Source organism: Aethina tumida, chromosome 4 (assembly GCF_024364675.1).
Source record: "Aethina tumida isolate Nest 87 chromosome 4, icAetTumi1.1, whole genome shotgun sequence".
In the NCBI taxonomy this organism is placed as follows: Eukaryota; Metazoa; Arthropoda; class Insecta; order Coleoptera; family Nitidulidae; genus Aethina; species Aethina tumida.
In genome coordinates this window covers 15341757-15365487 of record NC_065438.1, presented here as the reverse complement: position 1 = coordinate 15365487, position 23731 = coordinate 15341757, and positions in this window count along the sequence as shown.

The window sequence follows — 23731 nt, the reverse complement described above, 5'->3', positions numbered from 1 at the left end:
CCATTTGTTTTGTCTCTCAACTGTCTTTCACATTTGTTTCTGTCAAATCACTCCCTCCTGCACCCACGGCTAATTTGAATACCTTCCGAAACCGATAAATCCAACGCTCACCATCGGTGCATCAATTCCAACAAACCAAAATAAAAAAAATATATATATAAAAGACCCCCCAGCAATCCAGCAACCGGGCAACATCTCCATTACCCCCTAATAACAGTCATCTAAAACAGTTAAGACAACATAATGGGCACCCTTTAAAGTGTTCGATCAATTGGTCTATTACACTTGAAAAAAGTAATAAAAAATCGAGCTCTAACATACATTTGTTCGTCAAAAGCGAATTTAATTAACCTGCAATGATGGGGCGAATATCGGTATTGTGTGCGAGGGTGTTCTGGTGGATGCTCCGACATGTGCGCCCGGCACATGCCACCCTCTCGCACCAGATGACACAGGTTCGATGGTTATCTGGTGTTTTATCGTCGACATCTACTGTTGCGAGGGCCCGCATCGTCGCTAAATAAAAATAAACATGTGACACTCGAAATGTAACTCTTTGAGTGAGGAATCCCGATTGGACTGATCGATGGGACTGAGTGGGTTAATTGAAACGTGTGCCACACTTAAAATAATTGGGAGAAATTGATGGTTTCGTGTTAGGGGCAAGGAGATATTAATTGCGAGTTTGGAGTTAAATTTATGGTTCATCTTTGTCATAAAATAAGATGTCTCGGATGTTTAAGTTTAGATAATATCTACAAGTCTCATTAGACTGATTTTAATGAGGATTAGAAAGTTTTTTTTTTGAAGGTAATTGAAAGCTTTGGCCTCTAGAAGAAATTTTACTTCCAGATGGTGACCTTCATGAAGAGTTGAACTTTTGAATGATTACACTGATTGATGAATTTGAATGAATTAATTGAATCCCTGTGCCAATCTTGGAAAAATAGGGAAACATTGATGTCTTTATTTTTGGTTAGAAAATCTTAACTGAAAGTTGATCTTTGTCATAAATTAAGATATCTAGAATATATATGTTTAGATATGTGGGAGTTTCATTAAACTAATTTTAATATGGATTAGCCAGCATTTCTAAAGGCAATTGAAAGTTTTGAACTTTCAGAAGAAAAGAGGCTTGCAGATGGCGACCTTGGAGAAGATTACTATGAGAAATCCCAATTAGACTAATTGATGGAATTCGGTGGGTTAATTGAAACGAATGTCAATCTTGAAGTAATTGGGACAAGTTTTCATGTTAGGTTAGGGAATATTAATTAAAAGCCTGAAGTTTAATTGAAGATTCATTTTTGTCATAGAATAAGATCTTTAGATAATTTCTGGAATTTTCATTAAATTGATTTTAATATGGATTAGCAAGATTTTCTGAAGGTAATTGAAAGCTTTGATCTTCTAGAAGAAATCTAACTTACAAATGGGGACCTTGAGGAAGTTTGATAAGTTTGAAGAAGAAATAAGGACTACAGATGACTACCTTGATCAAATTTGATAATGAAAAGAAGATTAATTTACAAGTATTCAAAAAAGAAGAAAGAAAGAACAAGATAACAGAAGAAGCAAAAACTAGGATTGATTTTTAAAATAAGTTGCTTAAAAATTCAAATAATAAAATTTAATGTACTTTCAACCTCACCACTTAAATTAAGGCTGAAAATGTAAATGAGAGAGCCAATTTGGAATGATTAGAAACGAACAAAACGATTCGTGTTAAATAATTTTACGTTTGTGTGCAGATATAAAATATTCTTCATTTACCACACCGGCTCAAATGTAAATAAACTCTGAGAACAGCACAGATGCAGACACGCATGTGGAGAGTGAACTGCTCCGAGCAAAAGACCTATGCTTCTTCTGTTATCTGTGGCATTTACAAGAGACAGGGCATTTCTTTATCGGCAGTTGGCAGTTTGATGTTTTAATGGCGTTCTGAAATGGAAGACGACCATGTTAAACTTGTTCCGGTGATAACAGGCTCGAACCCGAGCGGCTCTGATAGCGATTGTGTATTGCCTTATTATATTATACTGTATAGTTATAGGTTTTCGCTTTTTTAAACCTACTCCCGTTCAATAATCTGTAAATGTTGCGGTTTGAAAGTTGTGCATGTTGCCTGGTTTTTTTCTTTAGTTGGACAGAATCACCTGCTGCCTCCGTTAACGGGCAAGTTATGCAATCTAGATAAAATATATAAGAAATCGAAAAAACCCAATTAATTATCAATTAATTTATTTAATTACATGGTTTTAACGATACACATCTGATAAGGAACGTGTTAAAATAAAAATAAATCTAAACACCCGTCTCTTATTTAAATCTAAATTGCTTTTCAGAGAAATATCCATATAAATAAAATTAAACCCATTGACATTCATATCCAAATCGATTTTAATGCCTTTGAGTTTTTTCCAAACATTTAAATATCAACTCAAGTCGGACCATTATGTTAAACAAATTAAAATTAGCCGGACAATAATTTAAATGCTGGCCATTAATTAACGAAAATCATTAACGATTCTTCGGGAGTGGAATTTACTGATTTATTTTTTTGTTGTCGGATATTTGACGCCATATGTCGCCGTGAAGATGCTATCTGCACATTCCCGATCCTAATGTATCTTGAAACGCCTTCCATTATATTAAATTCGTTAGAAATAATTAATGGCACGTATTTTTCATAAGGCACCGCAACCGGGATGTCGGGATTCAACCCCTTGAGCCGTCATTTGTTTCACTTTTATTGCCCTTTATTTTCGTCAGTGTCGTTCGTCCCTCAAAATCTTTAAGACCCTGTAAAACGATGGCCAAGGTGCGGGTGTTAGTTGAGTGAATAAAGCGTCGATGTGTGGTCAGCAACCTCATTCCAAATTCATTAACATACCTCATGTGAAATTAACATGTTGGAAATAATATTATGGATACGATTAAGAACTAATCCCGAGCTATTAGTATCACTACATGCTACCGGTATTAAGCCTTGTCATGATATTTTTATAACCTAATACCATCAACAATGTGGCTAATACACATTTAAATTCATATTTATTCGCCGGATTTCATAATGCCTTTTAAGGCTAATCCTTGATGTTGATCTCGATCGGTTTTATGATTTGTTGTGATGAAAATTGTATTATTGATATATTGGATGAATCTATAATTGACTTCGGAACATTCCCAGGGAACTTATATTTCAAATACTTCGGAGGTTATTATTAGAGTGCAACTAGTCCATATCTATGCACGAATCGAAACGTTGCTCACATTAATTTATTTTATCTGAACCCATAATATATGTGCACCATTAAACTCATATAATTTGTAAATACAGAAGTTCATTGAATATTAAATACTTAAAAGATAATAAAGGCCACAATAACTCGTGAACGTATCTGCGATCTATGTGGACGTAATTTATCAATTGTTTTATCAATTCAGCACCGACCATTTATAATTTGTGGTCGTCCAACAAACGGCTTAAATGGTCGTCGATGTTTTTAACGGGGTTTATTTGCATATCCCGATATGGGGTTTTTCAATTCAGGAAAAATTCCATTGGTCGTATTTTATATCCAGGTTTACCCTTTTCTGTTTCCTAGTTACTCCGGTTCTGTAAGCTCCAAGCTCACCATAATAACGTTCAAATAAATAAATATTCAATTTGAAACAATTTGCTTAACCACTTCACAATTGCATCCCCTCAATAGTCATACGGGTGATAATTTTCAATTTAGCCCCTAACCCCTTGCACGATCCGCCGCCTATGAATTACCACGACCCAACAGAAGGTAGAACAGTTTATGACATATCGTTTAATTAAACACCCTTATAATTGTCTCGGTTAATTTGTGACGTCAGTTTCGTGTGCCGTACGCAAGCACGGGACCATCTGCGATGGTCCAATTTGGTCACACAACTGTTGTTTTTCGTTTTGGTCATCATGTGCGTTATCGTTTATTGTTTTTTCGGCGGCCCTTTGTTTCGCCAATGGACGATTTGCGGTGCGTGCCTCTGGGTACCTGGGGGCCGACAGATTGGGGGTGTGGGTGGCTGACTGACCAAATTAACGGGTATCGTTGTTGGTAAATTCGGGCGATTTTTCATAAGGGCACTGGGGTGCACAGCATGTCAACGTCTATGCGTGTCATTTGGTCAGCGCAATTTGTAGCGAAAGCTGTTTTTGATTGGGTTTTAATTTTGAAGATAAATGTGGAATCCATCAAATGTGTCATCGACAGTAAACTTCAAAATTATACTCAAGCCATCCTGGTAGATAACTTCAAAAAATAACACAAAAAAATGTTGAAAGTAAAAGTGAAATTCCATCAAATGTGTCATGGATGGTACTTTTAATATAAATTTACAGTTTCCTAATTTTACACAAGTTATTTTGATGGACAACAATTTAAATTAATTCTAATATACTATTGTTTATTGAACTGTTTTCTTGATGGTTCTTTGTTTGGCCAATAAATGATTGACGGTGTGTTCCGGGTACCTGGATACCCACAGATTGGGGGTGAGGGTGGCAGACTGACCAAATTAACGGCTATCGTTGTTTAACTGTTGGTAAATTCAGGCAATATTTCATTAGGGCACACACGTGGACAGGATGTCGACATCTATGATGGTGTCATTTGGTCAGAACGATTTGTTTTTTGCGGAAAGCTATTTTTGATTGACTTTTAATTTTGAAGTAAAAGTTATATTAATGTGAAATATATATAAAAAATGTTTACGTTCGAGTTCATTTTTAATAGACATTAATAAAGGTTAAAATTTCACTCAGGTTATAAAAATATGTTGATAAGTAACTTTCATAAATAACATTTTAAATTAATTGTAAGATTAATATCTATAAAAAGAAATTTGAACATTAACATTAATAATTTAACTGCTTTAGAATATCTCATATTTTTTCTTATTAAAATACTTATAATATATATTTATGAACATTTTAATTTAGTTTAATTTTTTTAAAAACTAACTATATTTTTATTTTAGATGTAACATTAAAAAATTCATCAAAACCTTTAAATTCACAAAAATGTTAAAAATAATAAAATTTGCTTTTAATTAAATATTTTATAAAGTCTTAATACTATGCATTTTTATAAAATTTAAATTTTTAATTTCATTTTATTTTTTAATAATTAAAATGTATAATTAATTATATTTTAATTTTATTTTAGAATACCAATATAAAATTCATTAAAACCTTTAAACTCATAAAAATGTTTATAAAACGAACTTAATAATGATACAAATTAGTTTCAATTAAATATATAAACTCATAGAAATACATAAAATTTATTTTTTCAATAATGATGCATTTACAGTGTTATTTTTATAAAAATTTGAAATTCTTAATTTATTTTTTAATTTAAAAATTAAAACTACATTTTTGTTTATAAAACAATCTTAAGAATAAATAATTAATTAAATATTTTGTAAACTCTTAAAAATGTGCAAAAGTTAATTTATTCAAAAATTTTTAACAATTTTTATAATTTCAATCTAATTAACAAATTTAAATGTATATTTATATATTTTTATTTTATTTCAGATATGGCAATATAAATTCATAAAAATTTTTAAATTCACTAAATTGTTTATAAAATAAACCGAAAAATGAATATAAAATTAATTTTGTTTATTATAATTTTTATTTATTTATAAAGATTATATTATATATAATAAAATTATATTTATTATCTTATTTTAGATATGACAATACAAAAAAAATATTTAAACCAATAAATTCATAAAATTGTTAAAAAATAGTAAAAGTAAGTTTTGTACAGATTCCCATAATTATAAAATTTTCAATACGTAAATATAAAATTCAATAATTCTAAAATCAAAAAAAAAAAAGAAAATAAAATAAATGTTTATTTGTATAATTTTAAAAAATAATTAATTTAAAACAAATGAAGACTAAAATTTATTTAAAATATTATATTTAGAAAACAAAACTCAAAAATTTTTCAAATTTTTTTTTAATTTACAAAAATTTAAATTAAATTATTTATTATATATTATTTATACATATTTTTTCTAATAGAACCAAAAGTCAAACTAAACTTTACTTAGGTATTTGAAATATATTAAAAAATAATTTATTTTATTAAAATAAATAAACATATTGTTTTCTAGTAAAATTTAATGTTAAAGAAATATTTTGAGTATAATGTATAAAAAATATTATAAATGTATTAAATATTAAAATGTATGGAGATGAATCCATTCAAATTTGTAAATTCACAAAAACAAAATTTTTGAAAATTAAAATGTTGAAATATAAAAAAATTTTAATATATTCAAAATTATACCTTGTAGAAAACAACAAAGTCAACAAACTGAAATTAACATCTCTCAAATGTTAAGTAAAGGATTTTTGATAGCTTAATATAAAAAATGCATTGACATTATAGTAAATATAATAGCTAAATGTTTTCATAGAAGTTTTTATTGACTTTTGATTGAGTGAAATTTGGGATAAAAGCGAGAATAAAATCCATTAAAACGAACCATAAAAAGCCGGATTAAATTTCCCAATGGGCTCGACGTCGGTTAATCAGTAGAATATAAACACAAATAGATTTTTAGTTATGAAATCAAGTACCTGTAAAGTTAAACCGATACCACCCGCATGTAGGTGAACTATTTCAGGTGCGACTAGAGCAATATTCTCTCGAGAAAATGCTCGGAATAAGAGAGAGAGTAAAAAAAGAAACGATGGTGCTGGTTAAGGCCCCCATTGTCGAGGTACGGTTTCGGGTTACATACAAGGTTGGCCATTGTGCCGCACTATTTAAAACATGTGAACTTTGGTGAATGTCTTTTGTTATCAATGAACGCCATTCACTTGTTAAACACTTGCTGTCCATAGGTCTCTTTGTCCGTAATGTTTTTACTGAGAATTTTCTGAAAAATATCTATGTGGCAAGTGGGAGTTTCGGTATGCACAGGTAGATTAGATTGGGATCTCTCTTTACTTTTTACTTTTTGTGTGTGTGTGTGTGTGTTTACGTACTGTTTTTTCTAATGGACCACTCAAAGATTAGATTTATTAGATCTCTAAGGAGAAGGTCTTATTTTAGTTTTTTCCTTGTAAATTTTCAGCACTCCGGGGTAAGATCCCACCGTGCTTAACCGCCGTGGCCGACTTGTTTCAGGTCCGTCCTAATTATTCGCGTCGCCTCGTCGGAAAGGTTTCTCTTAATCCTGAATTATTATTGATAAATATTGCAAATGAAATAAAAGAAAAAGGGCGTTGTGAAATATTCAGCGTGTCATAACAGCTTAATTGAAAAATACGTTTCACTAATTGGCACCCGAAGAAAAAAAATATTTATGAAACTCGCCAAAAACGGAAACACCATAATTTAAACGCCGAAGAAGGCGATGCATTGTGTTATTTATAGTGTCGGCTAATTGGTTAGGCACCTGTTGTTTCGAGATTTACACAAGTCGGAGTCGTAGCTCTTTTGAGTACGGTTTTTTCTTCTCTCGATGAAATCTGTTACCGATAATAGCGAAAAACTGAATGGGTCTTTCATGGGTAACTTAATGGGATTATTATTAGTTACGTACCGTATATGGACAACATGAATTACGAAATTATCGATTATTTTTTTATCCAATTTAATTGAAATTATTGCCTAGTAGGAAAATTATATATTTTGTAACTGGTGCATGAGGTATTTTAAAAATTATAATTTAGACAATCTGAAACAACTGTGTACATAAATTCCACTAAACCTATATATTTATAAAAAAAATTTATGTACAAAAATGTTGTGTTCAAAAAAATTAAAATAACTATAATTTATATTTCATAAACACATTTTTATATACATAATTAATGTAGATTTTATTCTCAGAAACAGCTATGTTCCAAAATTCCACTAATCCTATATATTTATAACCAAATTTTATATACTAAAATGTTGAGCTTAAAAAAAATTAAAATAACTATAATTTTTATTTCATGAACATATTTTTAATATACGTAATTAATATAGATTTTATTCGTTTTATAGACATCTTTTAAACTCCCTTTTTATGTCGTACTTTAAACCGTATTAAAATATTTTTTAACATCTTGTAAACATATCTAGAAGCAAGCCTTTTAAACATATATTAAATGTACATTAAACGTCGCCATTTTCTCCCTCTATTTCAGAATATACTTTTTTAAACAAAAATTGTCAGAAGGTTGATTAACATAAAATGTTATTTAACTAATCTCGTAAACGCCTTATAAACTTATATTTAAAGTCCCTTAAATGTTATATTACGTTGTTTTTTTACGATTTGCGGATCTTATAAAACATATTATACATATTAACATCTTATAAATGTACTTTTTTTTACATTTTTTATGTATTTTAAACGTATATTAAACACCTTTTTTAATATTTTTTGATTTACAAACATGACAGACCTTGAAAAACGTAATTTAAACATCTTCTAGATGCCTTTTAAACATAAATTAAAAGATTATCTTTTTCTAAACAAAAATTTTCTCAATTTCTAAAGGTTTCTTTTATTTTATAAACCTTTTACATTTTTAACATTTTTAGACACATTTTAAACTATATTAAAATATATTAAGAGTGTATTAAAGTAATTAAATCAAACAAACTGTTTAAAAGAATGAAATATAGTAATTTAATTACTATAGTAAAATTATTACAAGTACTAAAATTATGTATTCTATATCTGGACAAAAGTGTAACAGTAAATAACAAAAGTGGGCTTGAGAAATTGCAAAATGTTTTGTCATCGATAAACACAAAGCGGTTTCGAGTGTTCGTTACCTGTTTAATTGGCCCCGAGGACGGAGAAGACCCTTGAGAATCTCGTTGAAGATGCTTGTCACCTGTTTTCACTCGCTACCGTGAGTGGGGGTGGTAAATGCCACTTTAAGGAGCCCGTGCCTAGGGGTGCATCCTTTTCTGGTAGCATGTGGAACGGGGAGAACGACAATTGCCCAGATATTTTCGTTTTTATGTTTTTTAATTAAAACTGACATTTAGATTTTAGGATTAAAGTTTCGACACAGCTTTCATTGTTTAAACATGGGTTTTTATAATTTTGTGTTTTTTTATAGGGAAAAAAACTATTGCGTTAGCAACAAATTATAGGCGTTTAAACAATTTCTAAATCTTGCTTTTTTCTTGACACACTTTCAGCCTAAGCGATGTATTATTAAAACCACATTAAATGTTATAAATTATGAATGTATTTCAAATATCCAATTTAAAAAAATCATTGTATTGACGGAGGGTATTATTAACTTAAGTTCAAAATATTATTTACGCTTTATAATTAAATTGTATACGTCAAAGTGGTGTCAAAATTATGAAAAATTAATCGCAGACGTCATAAAAGTGTCAAAATTAAACAAATTAAGCAATCGTAGACTTGTAAATAATTATATAAACAACAAACAATACTATAGGGTAACTAAATAAAAATAAAAATTTTGATATTTTCCAAATAAACCCTCAATTTCCTGTAAATAATTCGGAGGAGTTCTCGATTACCTAAACGTTTTGTATATTTAATCTCATCATCCTGTTTTCCTCTCCCACGGCCGGGTTTTGAAATTTTTTGTAAAATCCTCCGAAAAAAATAATTGGTTTAGGGTAATCCGAAAAATCCACTGAATATCGTTTTACAGGAACGTTACATAATTGGATTTCACCTAATCGGAGACTTCAAGGGGCAGCGACACAAAAGAGTTGCAACAAATCCTGGCCAAGAGCGTAGATGCGATTTTTGCCGATGTCCCAAGTAATTTAATTAATCTTAGTTTTGTTCATTAATGGAGGCGGACAAGTGGTCGTATGAACCACGTTAAGGAAGTAGCGCGTCTCGATACTGCCTAATGTGATGTAAATTCTAGGTTTTTCTACTTAGTACTTAATTAACATGTAATATAAGATCATTACGGTAGATCAAATTGTCGTCGGGGATAATTTCCATCCTGTACTACAGTTATTTGTAAGATTTCTCGTTCGCCTCTAATTCATCAACGTAAAAAAATTGAATTAAACCTGCGTCGCCTTCTAATTAAGTTATTCATTATCCGGGGATATTTACACATAAGCCACTAATGTAACACACTTTTAATTACATCTTTTATCTACTGTTTGTGTTTTAATCTTTGAAAATTACGGTGATTAGTAAAATCATTAACCTTTAGACCCCGACTGAAAAGTGATTGATGAAAATCGTTATTGCAGCAACAACTCCAAAAAAATGATTTTGAACGCAGATTTTGTGATTCCGAGAATCGACCGGAGAAAGTCCCGGATTTGTTTGCAGAAATGATAATGGCAATCAACACCGACGCTAAAATAAGTAAAACTAGTTACAGGTGCAAATACCTTTAACATTGATTTACACCTTTTGAATTCTTGGTTTATTGTCTGTCCGGCTCGTAAACCGCCACCCCAACAAAATACTAAATTACTTCTTTAACAGAGACGTTTAACAATTTGAATAGGTATTTATTACTGCTGCCAGTTATTAAGTGTAGGTATGTTTTCATTGCTTGCTTTATAGTCCGGCACTTTATTCCGAGGACTTAGTTTTTAATAACTAATATTTTAATTAACATACAAATCGACTTACATAAAATCGTTACCCATTTTCCTCTTGTGTTGCTGCGTTTAATGGCGTACATAAAAAGAGTTGGACCTTTCTACGCGTAAGGGTTTATATTTGGGTCAGTCGCATTCCATAAATTACGACTTATCTCATTTTTATTTCGCTGTTGATGATAATCTTTAGCGAGATGATTATTATATTAAAATAGTGACATTTCTGGACAAACCACCAAGTCTAGTTGGTCAGCGGTAAGTAAAAGCAAAATAGAAACAGTTACTTTAAATAAATTGTGCCGGTTTTAATTAAATCAAAATCAAATTATTGCTGAGCCCATTTCGGGCCAAATTACAAATCGATTGATTAGAATAAATAAAGATTGCGGCATAATAATTTAACGCCGCGTTACCATTTACATTCTGTGAATTGTGCACCATTAAAACACCAATTAGATAGCAATTTACCATCGCATTACCGAAATTAAACTTTTGTATATCGAATTCCTTTTCTGATTGTAAATTGGAGTCTCGATTAATTGTTGTTTTGTTGGGAATTTCACGGTATATTTTCATAAAAATTTGTTAATAATGAACTAGAACTAAAATAGCTTAATTACTAGTGAAATCGAATTTTTTAACACCAATACGAAGTTATTACTGATGTGTGTTGGACGATGATGATGAGTTCGAATTACACACTTCCGTAAATTAATCAAGTTTGATGCAATTAAGAAATTTCATTTAGCTGGAAATGCGAGTAATTTACTCAAAATGTATGATCATTAATATACTGCCCGGCTTACATCAAATGTAATCTGTTTTATCGTGGTACATAAAAGGTAGCAGTGAGATCATCTTAATTGCTTACTTTAGTTCATAACCTACTTTGTATATTTCTAACTAATTTCTAAATACGTGTTTTACTTAAGGAAATTATTTTCTATAAAAAAAACTGAATTTTCAGAAAAAATGGGTTACAAGCATGCCTTAAACAGAAAGTAGAAAATTGTGAGAATTTAACCAAATAACAAAATAAAAATATAACTAATTGCCATGTTCATCTTCGGTATAGCAAATCTACCTGCTTCAATTTTTGACTACCTGATATTTTAATCAGCTATTTTCTTTGTACACTTAGTATATTTTCTCAACCTACTTTGAAGTTTTCTAACACTTTTGTTAAAAACTATTGTTTGTCATTTGTTATAAGAAAATTAACAACTCAGAATTGAAATTTGAACAAAAGTATGTTAAATTGGAATATTTAGCAATGGGCTTCAAAAGTACAGAAAAATAAAGATAATTTTTGAGGAGCAACTCACTAAAAGGTGACAAATTATTGTCATACTCATTTTTGGTATGGAAATTTCAATATTTGATTAATTGGTTGATATTTCAATGATTTTCTTCAAACACATAGTACACTTTCTAAAAAGTCCAATATTCTAATCTACATTCAAAGCTTTCTCACTCTTTTGTTAATGAATATTGTCATTTTCCATAAGAAAATGAACAACTCAGAATTGAAATTTGAAGAAAAGTAGTTAAAATGGAATATTTGATGTCCAAAAGTAGAGAAAAAAAAGATAATTTTTGAAGAGTAAAATTAAATATTTGACAATGAACTCCGAAAAGTACAGAAAGAAAAAGAGTATTTTTGTCGAGTAACCCGCTGAAAGCTTCTAGATTATTGCCATGCTCATCTTCGGTATGGCGAATTTTACCTGCAGCGATTTTCGATTAACTGCCTGATATTTTAATCAATGATCCTCATTGTGTACATTGTCCACTAACTAAAAAGTTCACGCACCTGTTTCGGGTGCCCTTTCGTACGGAACATTAGAAATAATTGCGGCACACTTTAGTGCCGTCCGTCAGCAATATGGCCGATATGCGTCGTTGGCGCCGGACGTATTATCGCATATCCGCACACACGTTTCCACTTTCTGTGGTTGTACGGAAAAAGACAACCCTTCCGTGTTTGTAACATTGTAATTTCCTAATGTTTTATACGTCGGTCACGACAAAATGCATTTTTACCCCGAGTTATTGCACCTTACCATGGTATGATTGACACAAGGAACTTGATGTGACACCGTAACGGTGCTTGACCACACAAACGCTGGAAGTACTGGGTTATAAAATCGACTTTTTACTATTTCCACCGTCTAATCATGAAAAGTGCGTAATCCAATTATACGATAGACTTGGCGGTTGTTAAAAAATATTAGCAACCAAGTAATTCGTATCATGCTTCACCTGTAATACGATGCCAGTTAGGTTTTCTTTTATTAGTGTATCAGCTCGATGCTAGATGCTAATGAAGCGTTAAGAATATCTTGATTGTATTATTTAATGATGATTTGGATTGACATAAGGATAATGTAATGGTTAAACAAGAGATTGTGTTTAATTAATTAGACCGCTACGAGAAATCACACTACTAACACTAACAAGCAACTTCATTACTATTAAATTAAAATTATCTGGCTACAAAGTATTCAGATGAAGAAGTCTATTGGACTAAAACCCATGTAACTTAAAATTCATCATAAAAATGATTACACAACACCCAAAAACGAAATTGCACCAAGAGAAGCTTATGGTTATTATTTGGTGGCCTGCTTCCAGTGTAATCCTTTACAGCTTCCTAAATCCTGCTGAAACAACTACAGCAGTGAAGTACTCATAACAAATCAACGGAATGCACCAGAAATTTCAGCGTATGCGACCGGCATTGATTAACAGAAAGGGACAAATTCTTGTTCATGACAATGCTCGTCCCCACGTCCCACAAGTGACACTGTAGAAGATGAACCAACTGGGATATGAAAATCTGCCTCATCCGGCATGCTCATCAAACCTTTCGCCAACTCATTATCAATTTTTCATACATTTCGATAACTTCAATTAAGAAAAATGCCTCAAAAATCAAAATGATGACCAACACATTCGATTAAGTTTTGTTTAAGATGAGATTTTTAAGATTGAGAACGTTTTTGACAACCTAATTGTCATTTAGAAAACATTTTTTGTAAATTCCTTGTCACTTTGGTAAAAATTATTGGTTGGCTTCCTCCAAAATTGAATTTAATTATCCGTACCTCTACACAACCATATGCTCCAAAAAATACAATGTTCGTTATTTTTGATTACCATAAAACTAAAAAAACTTAAAAACACCTCAATTGTTTCAATTCGTGACGACTATCGTGGTTTTTTATCAGTCACGGCCAATGCCCAAAGGATGTCTGGCACGTGTGGTCAATGCGCACGCGTGTGCCAGGTGTCATACGACACGTGCAAGTCATACATGAGCAAACCAACTTGGAAGGATCACTTGTAATTAACTCCAAAATGGGGCGATATGGTTAGATTCCTACAAGGATATTTTGCATTTTGATGTAAGGTGCAACCGGCATAGTTTTTTTTTTTATACGGAGTACTTTGTGTAACGACTTTTTATGGTCCGGCAGTTTAAGGGCAACAGTTGGTAGGCCAGTGAAAGGATAACGTAAGATTAGGAGCGGGTAATTTTCTAACAGGTGTATGTGATGGTTAGAAGATTATGTCGTACAGTCCGGCGGGTAAAAAAGTCGTTATGTTAACTAAGTCTTCTGAGCTCAGCATCACTCTTGCTGTTACCAAAACACCCACGTCCTCGTGTATTCCTTTAACAGAAACAACAACACCTCGGTTCTAATGATGGTATCGAGGTTGGCACCCCCGGGAAGCGTTGGTCGCCAGTTGGAGGCAATGGCACAGAGAACTGGTGTCGAATTCCGTTGGATCGGAGATTGGGAGAGATGATGCGGGTCCAGGTGATGGTCACGTGGCGCGTGTGCCCGTATCACTGCGGACGCGGTGGTAGCATTCCACAACGGTCATTCCGACTCGAAACGGGCCACTACAGGTGGATTCCGCGTCCTCCAGTTCCCGCAACTTTATTTATTGTTTCATTTTGTCTAATGGCACTGGTAAACTGATAATTGGTTTCTGAGAATCTTCTTCCCCTTTCAGTTATCTAAGAATTTTCATGCGATGATAAATCACTTGGAAAGATTACAGGCCTGTATTAATTTGACAGCTACATAATCTTTTGATTCACAATGCTGTTTTATAACTTAACCTTTAAGATTGTTGACCAGTTTACCCACTAACGTTATTGTTACACACACAAACAATGCTTCGTTCGCATTAAGATTCAAAACTTTCCAGCGGACAACGAAAAAAACAACAAATTTGGAAATCGCATTTTTTACGAACTTTCTCGAGAAAATCGAGATCTTTCCACTTGTCCACGGTGCTTCCTTGTTTAGCGAATACGTTGGAAATCCACCTGCCTCCATTATCACATTGCCTTATTTGACAAATAGTAACTTAATAAAATTATATCGGACCAGCATTTATGGGCGCGTGTGGGCGAGAGCTCGAGCGAAATATACGATTAGAGAGTTTTAAATTCCTCCATATATCAATAAAATTTTACACGGCATTCTGCACGACTGTTTCTTCGAAGCCATCAATTAATTAAAATTCTTGCCTAATTGCGGAGAGTTGATTAGAATATTCTTACCCCCTTTTTAACATAGAACGACACGTGTCCCGGAGTCACCTGTTGGAATTAATGGTGCGATACTACGGGCAATTACGACGTACCGTTTCATTTTGTATGTGCATACGAAAAAGGACTAAAGGATGCGTGAACGCTTCCAATCCAGTGGAGCAAGACACGAAACCTGTCCGCGTTTCCTGGTTTCCAAAGCCCTTATGTTGTTTCGTGTTGATATTGAATTGTCGTTTTTGGTGCCACGTTGTGTGTAATAATAGAATCGGCGGCCAACAACCAGTTAGCCAAAGCCTTAAGCCTTCAATCCTTTGTGGCCACGAACAATGATTAAGTCATTAACCACGTACAATGTTAATTATACACTCTTAAAGTCTTCTATAAATATTGATGGTCGTAGATTTGGCAGTGTATAATTAAACAGGTTGCCACAGTTTTAAATTGAGCAATAATTATAAGATTAAACAAATAACTCAGCCTTTTGTTTTCGACCAGATATGATTTAAAGAGGAAGCCCGGAGATCAAGTGTTTTTATTGTCCGATATCGATAACGGTTTCACGGTTATCAAATAATTATAGTTGTTCAACAAGTGAGGCTTATAAATCTTTGAATAACTAGGAAAACGTTCTTGTTGTCACGGATCCATTTTTCGTTTCTCTTCACCATAAAATTTCTCTCGCTAACCTCAATGTTTTATATTAATACACCAGTTACAACAATTAAATGTCGCATCACATAAATGGACACTCGGAAATAATCCATTTCGTTAGATAAACTGTACCAATATTGATTGATATTATCAATATAAGTTTAATAAACAATGTATCTTGTATAAATTGAATCAACAATAGAATTTTTAAACTAATTTCACCAAATGAAATTAAAGAGGCAAAATATTCAGAAGTGTGAACCATTTTACGATGCTAAACAATTGATTAATTAGGAATGAACAGAATAAAATAAGCTTAAATCCATAAAATGCGTTGTTTGAAAATAAATATATTAAAAAAATGGAATGTTGTTTATTTTATACCTAGTAAATATGTAAAAAAATATATTTAGTATAATTTACTCTAACGTCCTTCCTAACTTGTTCCTCAACCTTTTTCCATACAATAATATAATATATTTTGCTTTTTTTTTCTTGATTTTGATTCTCGCCTAATAATTTTTTATATACGTTTCAATATATTTTGTTGTTTCGTCCTCCCAACTCTTATTCATTTAGAAGAAGGACGGCTCCATTATCCGTCTCTCCTTGCCATAAAATTTATCCCGGTAACCCCAATATTTTACAATATATTAATCCGCCGGCTACAACAATTAAATATCGCGTCACATAAAGGGACGGATAATAAACACAAAATAAAACTCCAAACTAACACGGCGACATTTATTTTTATGGCGTGAACCTGTTAAGGAAAATATCCGATAACGCTTTAAATGAAGCATGTGCATTTCAGTCCGAGGAAATGGTCAGCGTCGATTTTGTAAAAATGAAAATCCCACAGTATTTTGAAATCAGATACTCACAGTAAATTAATTCTAACGGTGTGCTTGTTTTTCAATATGCAATTACTTAAGTTCATCTATGGTGGTCTCCATTTTACTACGTTTGCCCGTGTTTTATGGCAAGTGTTTGTGTAATGTTTTATTAATTGAACATTGAAATATTAATTAGGTAAGTTTTTTACCCATTTCGTTGTTGCACTAAAAATAAATCAGTTTCATAATGGTATTTAACGGTGCAATTTTTTGCGGTCCATTACCACATACACATCTGTGGTGGTCTGGGTTCCTACTATGTCACCACCTCTTGTTGACTTCAGAGTGAGATTACATTACGTACTTGTTTTTTTTAAATGAATTTCTAATACCAAGCCCAACTTCATGACAAATGATTGTTTATTAAATCATGGAGGGGACTAGAAAATGGATTGATTTTACTCCATCAATAACTTATGTTAATTGCCAATAAAAGACCCGACCATTAAACAACGAAAAAAACTGGATACACTTGCAAAATGTTATTAATAACACAGTTTATCTTTTAATAATCACGCTAGATGTGGTTTACGATCGCTGGCTGGAAGACTTGGAGAAAGGTCAACGCCAAGACCAATAGTCTAATTATCGTCGTGTGCTTTATCGCGCCGGTTTCTGAAGAATGGAAGGAGCGGAGAGGAAGTGACGGTCGGTTGGCCATGTCAGTGACAACTTGGACGTGGTGCAGAGGAAAAAAGGTGCAAGTGACCCGACCCGACTCGGAAGTGGTTCAAGTGCCACATACACCTTGCACTCGCTCTTGCGGTTAATGTCACTATCGATTGTTTTTTTCCCCCCAAAAACACGCGAACCTACACTGGCACCGGAATTTATTCGATTTTAATTCGTCCGTCTCCCCCGCACATTCCGGACATGAATGATGTTGTCGGGGAGCACAAATAAATTTGTACAATTGATTTCTCTTTTGGAATCCGAAGTGGACCGCGAGCCGCACATACACCTCCACGATTAGATGGATCAACCTAAAATGTAATTAAAGTATAAAATTATGCTATAAATTAAGATTCTTTCGAAAAACTAGCGGTTTCCCATAAATATCGCAGCGGGAGGGCAGCAGAAGCACTCCTATTCTAACTGAGCTACGATTAGGTGGTCTGAAATATCAGTCTTATAAAATATTAATTAATCGCCTTTTGCCACATGATAAATAGATATTGATGGTCTCTTGGTAGTGTGTAATTTGATATCGCAACGAACGTTGGAGATACAAATAGACTCGTCAAGGTATTATTAAGGTATTTTGGGATTGTGAAATCATCGACGACACGACCTTTTATTAGAATGTCTTCGACGATCGAATTGATGCATTGCTTCGAGGAACCGTTAAATTGTTTTATGTTAATAAACTTATGACTGGTGGGTTATTACATTGATTGATTTCGAATGATTTTCGGAAAATAATGTCAGAAAATCCATTTCATTATCTAAACAATACCAATATTGATTGATATATATAATTTATTTTTTAATAAACAATGTCTCTGCTGCATAAATTAAACAAAATTGAATCAACAATAGTACTTTTATCCAATAATAAAACTAATATCACCAAATTACAATTATAGAGGCAAAATATTCAGAAGTAATGTAAACAACTGATTAATTAAAAATAAATAAAACATGTTTAAATGCAGAAAATGGAAAATGGAAATAAATATTTTGTAAGGAAATATTTTTATGTCTGTTAATTATATAATAAGGAAAACCTACTTAACTTCCTTTCTAACTTCTTCCTCAACATTATTCCATATGATGACATAATATATTTTACTATTAATATTGATTTTTTCCTTGGTATAATATTAACACCTGTCAATTTTTATATTCGTTTCAATATAGTTGTCATTTCATCTTCACAACACCTCTTCCATCAATTTGAATAACAAAGCAGTTGAACACTCATATCAAGGCAAATTAGAAGAGTTTGTATTGCTTTAGGTTACTCTGTATATTATTTTTCTTTATCTCATAGTTTTAACCGTTATTTGTCTAACAACTTGTTCTCACTTCTTCCTAACTTCCTCCTCAACATTTTTCCATACAATAATATTTAATATTATTTGTGATTTTTCCATGGTTTTGACAATTGCCTAATAATTTATTTGTCTACGTTTCATAATATATTATTGTTTCATCTTCCCAACTCTCCTTTTATCTTAAATAACAAAGAAGTTGTACACTTCTATGTTGGGACAAACTAAAAATTTATGTTCCATTGTGTTATTCTAAGCGAGTAAATTATTATATCATAGGAGTAAAATCTTCAGAAGAATATCTTATTTGAGGCATTTTACGGTGCTAAACCACTGATGAATTAAGAGTGAACCGTTCATGTTCAAATTTACAAAATGCTTTATATATTTTACAAGAAATGGAATCTCTATTAAATATATAATAAGAAAAATAAATTTAATAATAATTTAATATATAATAACTTACTCTAACTTTTTTCCTAAATTCTTCCTCAACCTTTTTCAATCAGTAACATAATATATTTTACTATTAATTATTAATTTTTGTACCTTTCAATATATTTTGTTGATTCATCTTTCCAAAACCCCTTAATTTAATTTGAATAACAAAGAAGATATCCACTTGCGTCAGGACAAATTTCAACAGTTTGTGTTTCTTTGAGTTCTTCTGTTCCTAACCAACTTTTTCCTCCATAGAATAATATATATTTCTATTTATTATTATTTTTATTATTATAAAAAAAGTAAATTTAATAGACTGATTGTCTTGTGCCACAAACTAGTGAAAATAAAACATGATGAAAATATGTATGAGCATTATCATTAATCTTATTCATATTCACATGAATTTAAATTAACAACTACTACAGGGAGTTAGTGGAGTGTTACCGGGCATCATCTGTTCATCAGGAGTGCCGAGCTTTCATAATAATTTTCAAATAAAACAAAAGCCTCGAGGAAACAGGTGAATGCGAGGTGCCATTCAATTACTCCTATGACCATACGATATAGCGGTAGCTACAGGATATATGCAGGACAGGTGGATTCGTTTAACAAGTACAATTAAATTATTCACCACATTTTTTTGTAGTAGACTACAAACATATCAAAATTTAACGGTTTCCTAATAATTACATTAGACCAATCATAATTTCCTGTCAAACTACTCACACAGCGTCAGCTGATGGACTCGACGCACTCGTACGTTTCGTGTTGTTTCGCAGGAAAATTGACTTGCAACCGTATCTTGATGTAATCGTCGTGGATTGAACCGTCCGGTAATGAAAGAGATTTGCATTGAAATCAGTTACACGTTGCGGACATTAGTGTTTTATAATTCAGGAGACGTGATGAAAATTTATGGACCGTTCCGAGAAACCGTGATACACATTTACATATTTAATACAATTACTTCGTTCCGATGATGTGTGATGTATTCGGTTTTGATTTGAATCGGTTACGCATTTAAAATTATAATTCTGCGTTTTCGTTTAACCTTAGACGAATTTGAATAAATGGAGCAAACTTTTATTTATTCCGATCGTATTTTATTTGCATTAATTTTTATTTTTCGGCCAGGTGATGGCGACGTTGATAGATACCATAATGGGTTAAATAGAAGAGAGAACGGTTCTGTGTTTTCGAATTTTTGCCCAGATTTCATCTGGCGAATAATTAAACAAAAAACAAAAAAATAACAAACATTTATTATATTTGACCACCAGTGGAATATGAATAGCAATGTTATTTCCAATAGATTTATAAGAATAAGAAACTTCTCCCTCAACCATTCTCTATACTTTTTTATATATTATAATTTCATGATTTTAAATATAGCCTAATTATTTTTTTGTCTACGTTTCATATTATTTTATTATTTTATTTTCCTAACTCTTCTTCCTTTAGTTTGAATAACAAAGAAGTTGTAACCCAACTTTTTTCCATACAATAGCAATAGAAGTTGTACACTTCTGTCAAAACAATTTCAAGAGTTTTTGTTACTCTGTTTTCTCTGTTATTATTTGTCTAATAATTTGTTATAACTTCTTTTCTAACTTCTTCCTCAACCTTTCTTCACACAATAGTATATATTTCTAATAATTATTATTTTTTCCATGATTTTGATTATTGTTAAGTTTCATATTATTTTGTTATTTCGGCTTCCTAACTCATCTCTCTTTATTTTAAATAACAAAGAAGTTATACTCTTCTTTTTAGTCCAACTAGCAAATAAATTGTACCATTCTGTTACTTGGAGCAAACTTTTATTAATTCCAAATTCTCGGCCGGATGATGGTGACATTAATAGATACTATAATGGATTAAATGGAAGAGGAGAAAACGGTTTAATTTTTTCGAATTTTTACATTATTTTCTTCTACCGTATAATTAAACAAAAAAAAATAATTAACAAACATTTATTCTAATTGACGATTAAGTACCGCCAGTGGAATATGAAGAACATTGCTGTTTCAATAGATTTATAGGAATATTAATTTTTTGTTGGCGTAATTAAATCATGGTTAATAAATCTTAGCGTGAGAACTGTAAAAAACATGAACACTGAGTATAAATAACAATGAATAGCAGTATTAAAAAATTTAGAAACTAGTGTTCAACAAATTATAACGGTTGTTAATTAATTATTTCAAAGGAGTAATTAATGAGTCTTAAAAATATAATTTTTTTCTCTCTCTGCACTCGTAAATTCGCCTACAACATTCCAAAGCTTATTGAGGTAATTAAGCATTTTTTCGTGGACTTTCTTTTTCACTTTCCGAATGTGAGGTGTGATTTGCGAATTCGCGGAGGCGAAGATGGAACGGGCGATTAAAGTAATTGCCAATGTTTGAAAAATTGTCAGTCAGAAACGATCGGAGGATGGCGCTCATTGTCAGCGATTTGAATAGATCATACGGTACATAAAGGCCGTGAATGGTGGTTAATAAATAGCCCACTGTGTTATGAACTCATACCAATTGTGGTTATAATTCATAGTAATTATTGGAGTCATTTTTGTGTTATTTTAATTCTGCAATAATTACTGAGACGCAGCCGCTGCTCCATTGTTGTTTTTTCCGATTGTAGAAAGTGAAGACTTGTAATGTCGGGCAAATTATTGTTATTTCGCACTAAATGATGCAATTTCATTTTCCTTTGATGTTAAATGCTTCGCTTTGTGTCACGTACGGAGTGCACAATGATTGATTGGTGCTACGCCATTTAATCACTTCATTTTAATAAAACATTTTTACAACGACGACTTCGGAACATTTTCCCATGGTACACCACCTGATTGTTGACAACCTGTATTAATAACATTTTTCATTCCAATTAAGCCACCATTATATAATGTTTTATATTTAATTTGGTACGTGCTTGAGTATAACAACAAATAAGTTGACTGGGAGGCCATAAGGAACTTGAAGTAGCTCCAAGTCGTGATGTATTTTTCAAATTAAATTATGTGGACATGCCGTTAGTTGCATTTTAGTTGGGATCGCAAATTAAGCTAAAAAATGTTACATCACTTAAAGTTACATCATTTGGTAAATCGTTATTTACTTTGGCAAAATTCACTTTACAGACCACCGTTAGGTTTTGTTGCCAATTTTAGAAATTACGATAATAATTTCGTCGATTTTGAACTGGAGTTTTTTTTTGCACGTTCACAAAGTACAGTAACACCGTGTGTATTAAACACCCACGCCGTTCGGCTATTGATATATAACCAATCGTAATTGCAGAAGACATGCTCTCGAAAACAGATAAATCCTATCACAATATAACTAACGAGGTAAATTTCTCATTTAGATAATTAAGCCTGTCCATTGAACCATTATCATTTTGACACTAGGCCGAGAATGAAACGTTTAAATGGCCGATATCAGACGCACGTGGGCAGCCAATAATGTCAAAATCTTTCATAAAATTATAAATAACGCTAGTGCAGGCCGGACTACAATCAGGGAAAGGTACGACGGTAAATTATACGACAATGCCTTGGTAGGCGTTTGCTGGAATCGCCGGATACTGAGTGGTTGTGGTGCGTTAGACCGAACTATGACATGGCGCCACCGCACTATGCCTGTATGTTAAATACTGGTTGCCCGAAGGAGTACATTAACAAGTTGGTAAAAATGATAAGAAATGATTATTGACTCCAATCGAAATCTTTGAACAGAAGTCCATGAAGACTACTACACAAGTTTTGGTTATATTTTTCTTCTTAAACTATTATTCTCTTTTTCCTTCTATTTTCTCCTTCGTTTTAATTGGTGCTACGATTTTCTTGTTGGCTTTATGGGAAATAAGCAAAAAATATGCAAAATTAATTAAAAAATGCATTTTTGACAATTTTTAGAACCTCTTTCTAAATAGTACACTTTATTCCTAAAAGTTTTATCAAAAATTGTTTTCATTCTTTCTATATTTTCCCATAAAAATGAGAAAATGTTTTTTTTTCTTCATTTTTTTATAGTAAGGTTCTTCTTGCTCGACTTTTTTCCATACATTTTCATATTATTAATTATTATTTATTGTTATGTTGTTACAACTCATAAGTGTTCCTATGAATGAATAACAAAGAACACTATATTAAGACAAATTTCAAGAGTTTGTTTTGCTTCTGGTTACTCTAAGTGAGTAAATAATTATTTTCTTATAGTTTTATGATTGTCCAGTAACTACTATAACTTCCTTAATAAACTCTTCCTCAACCTTTCCCTACAATAACATAATATATCTTGCTATTAATTATTTTTCTTTATTTTGACTATTATCTAACAATTACTTTGTCTATGTTTCATAATATTATGTTGTTTCAACTTCCCAACTTTTCTTACTTTCATCTGAATAACAGTTGTACACTTCTGTGTAAGGACAAATTACAAGAGTTTGCGTTGCTCTAAGCCAGTAATTAAATAATATATAAGACAGAAGTAACAATATTGTTTATGTTTTTTCTTCACCGTTGTCCTCGCATAAGGCAAG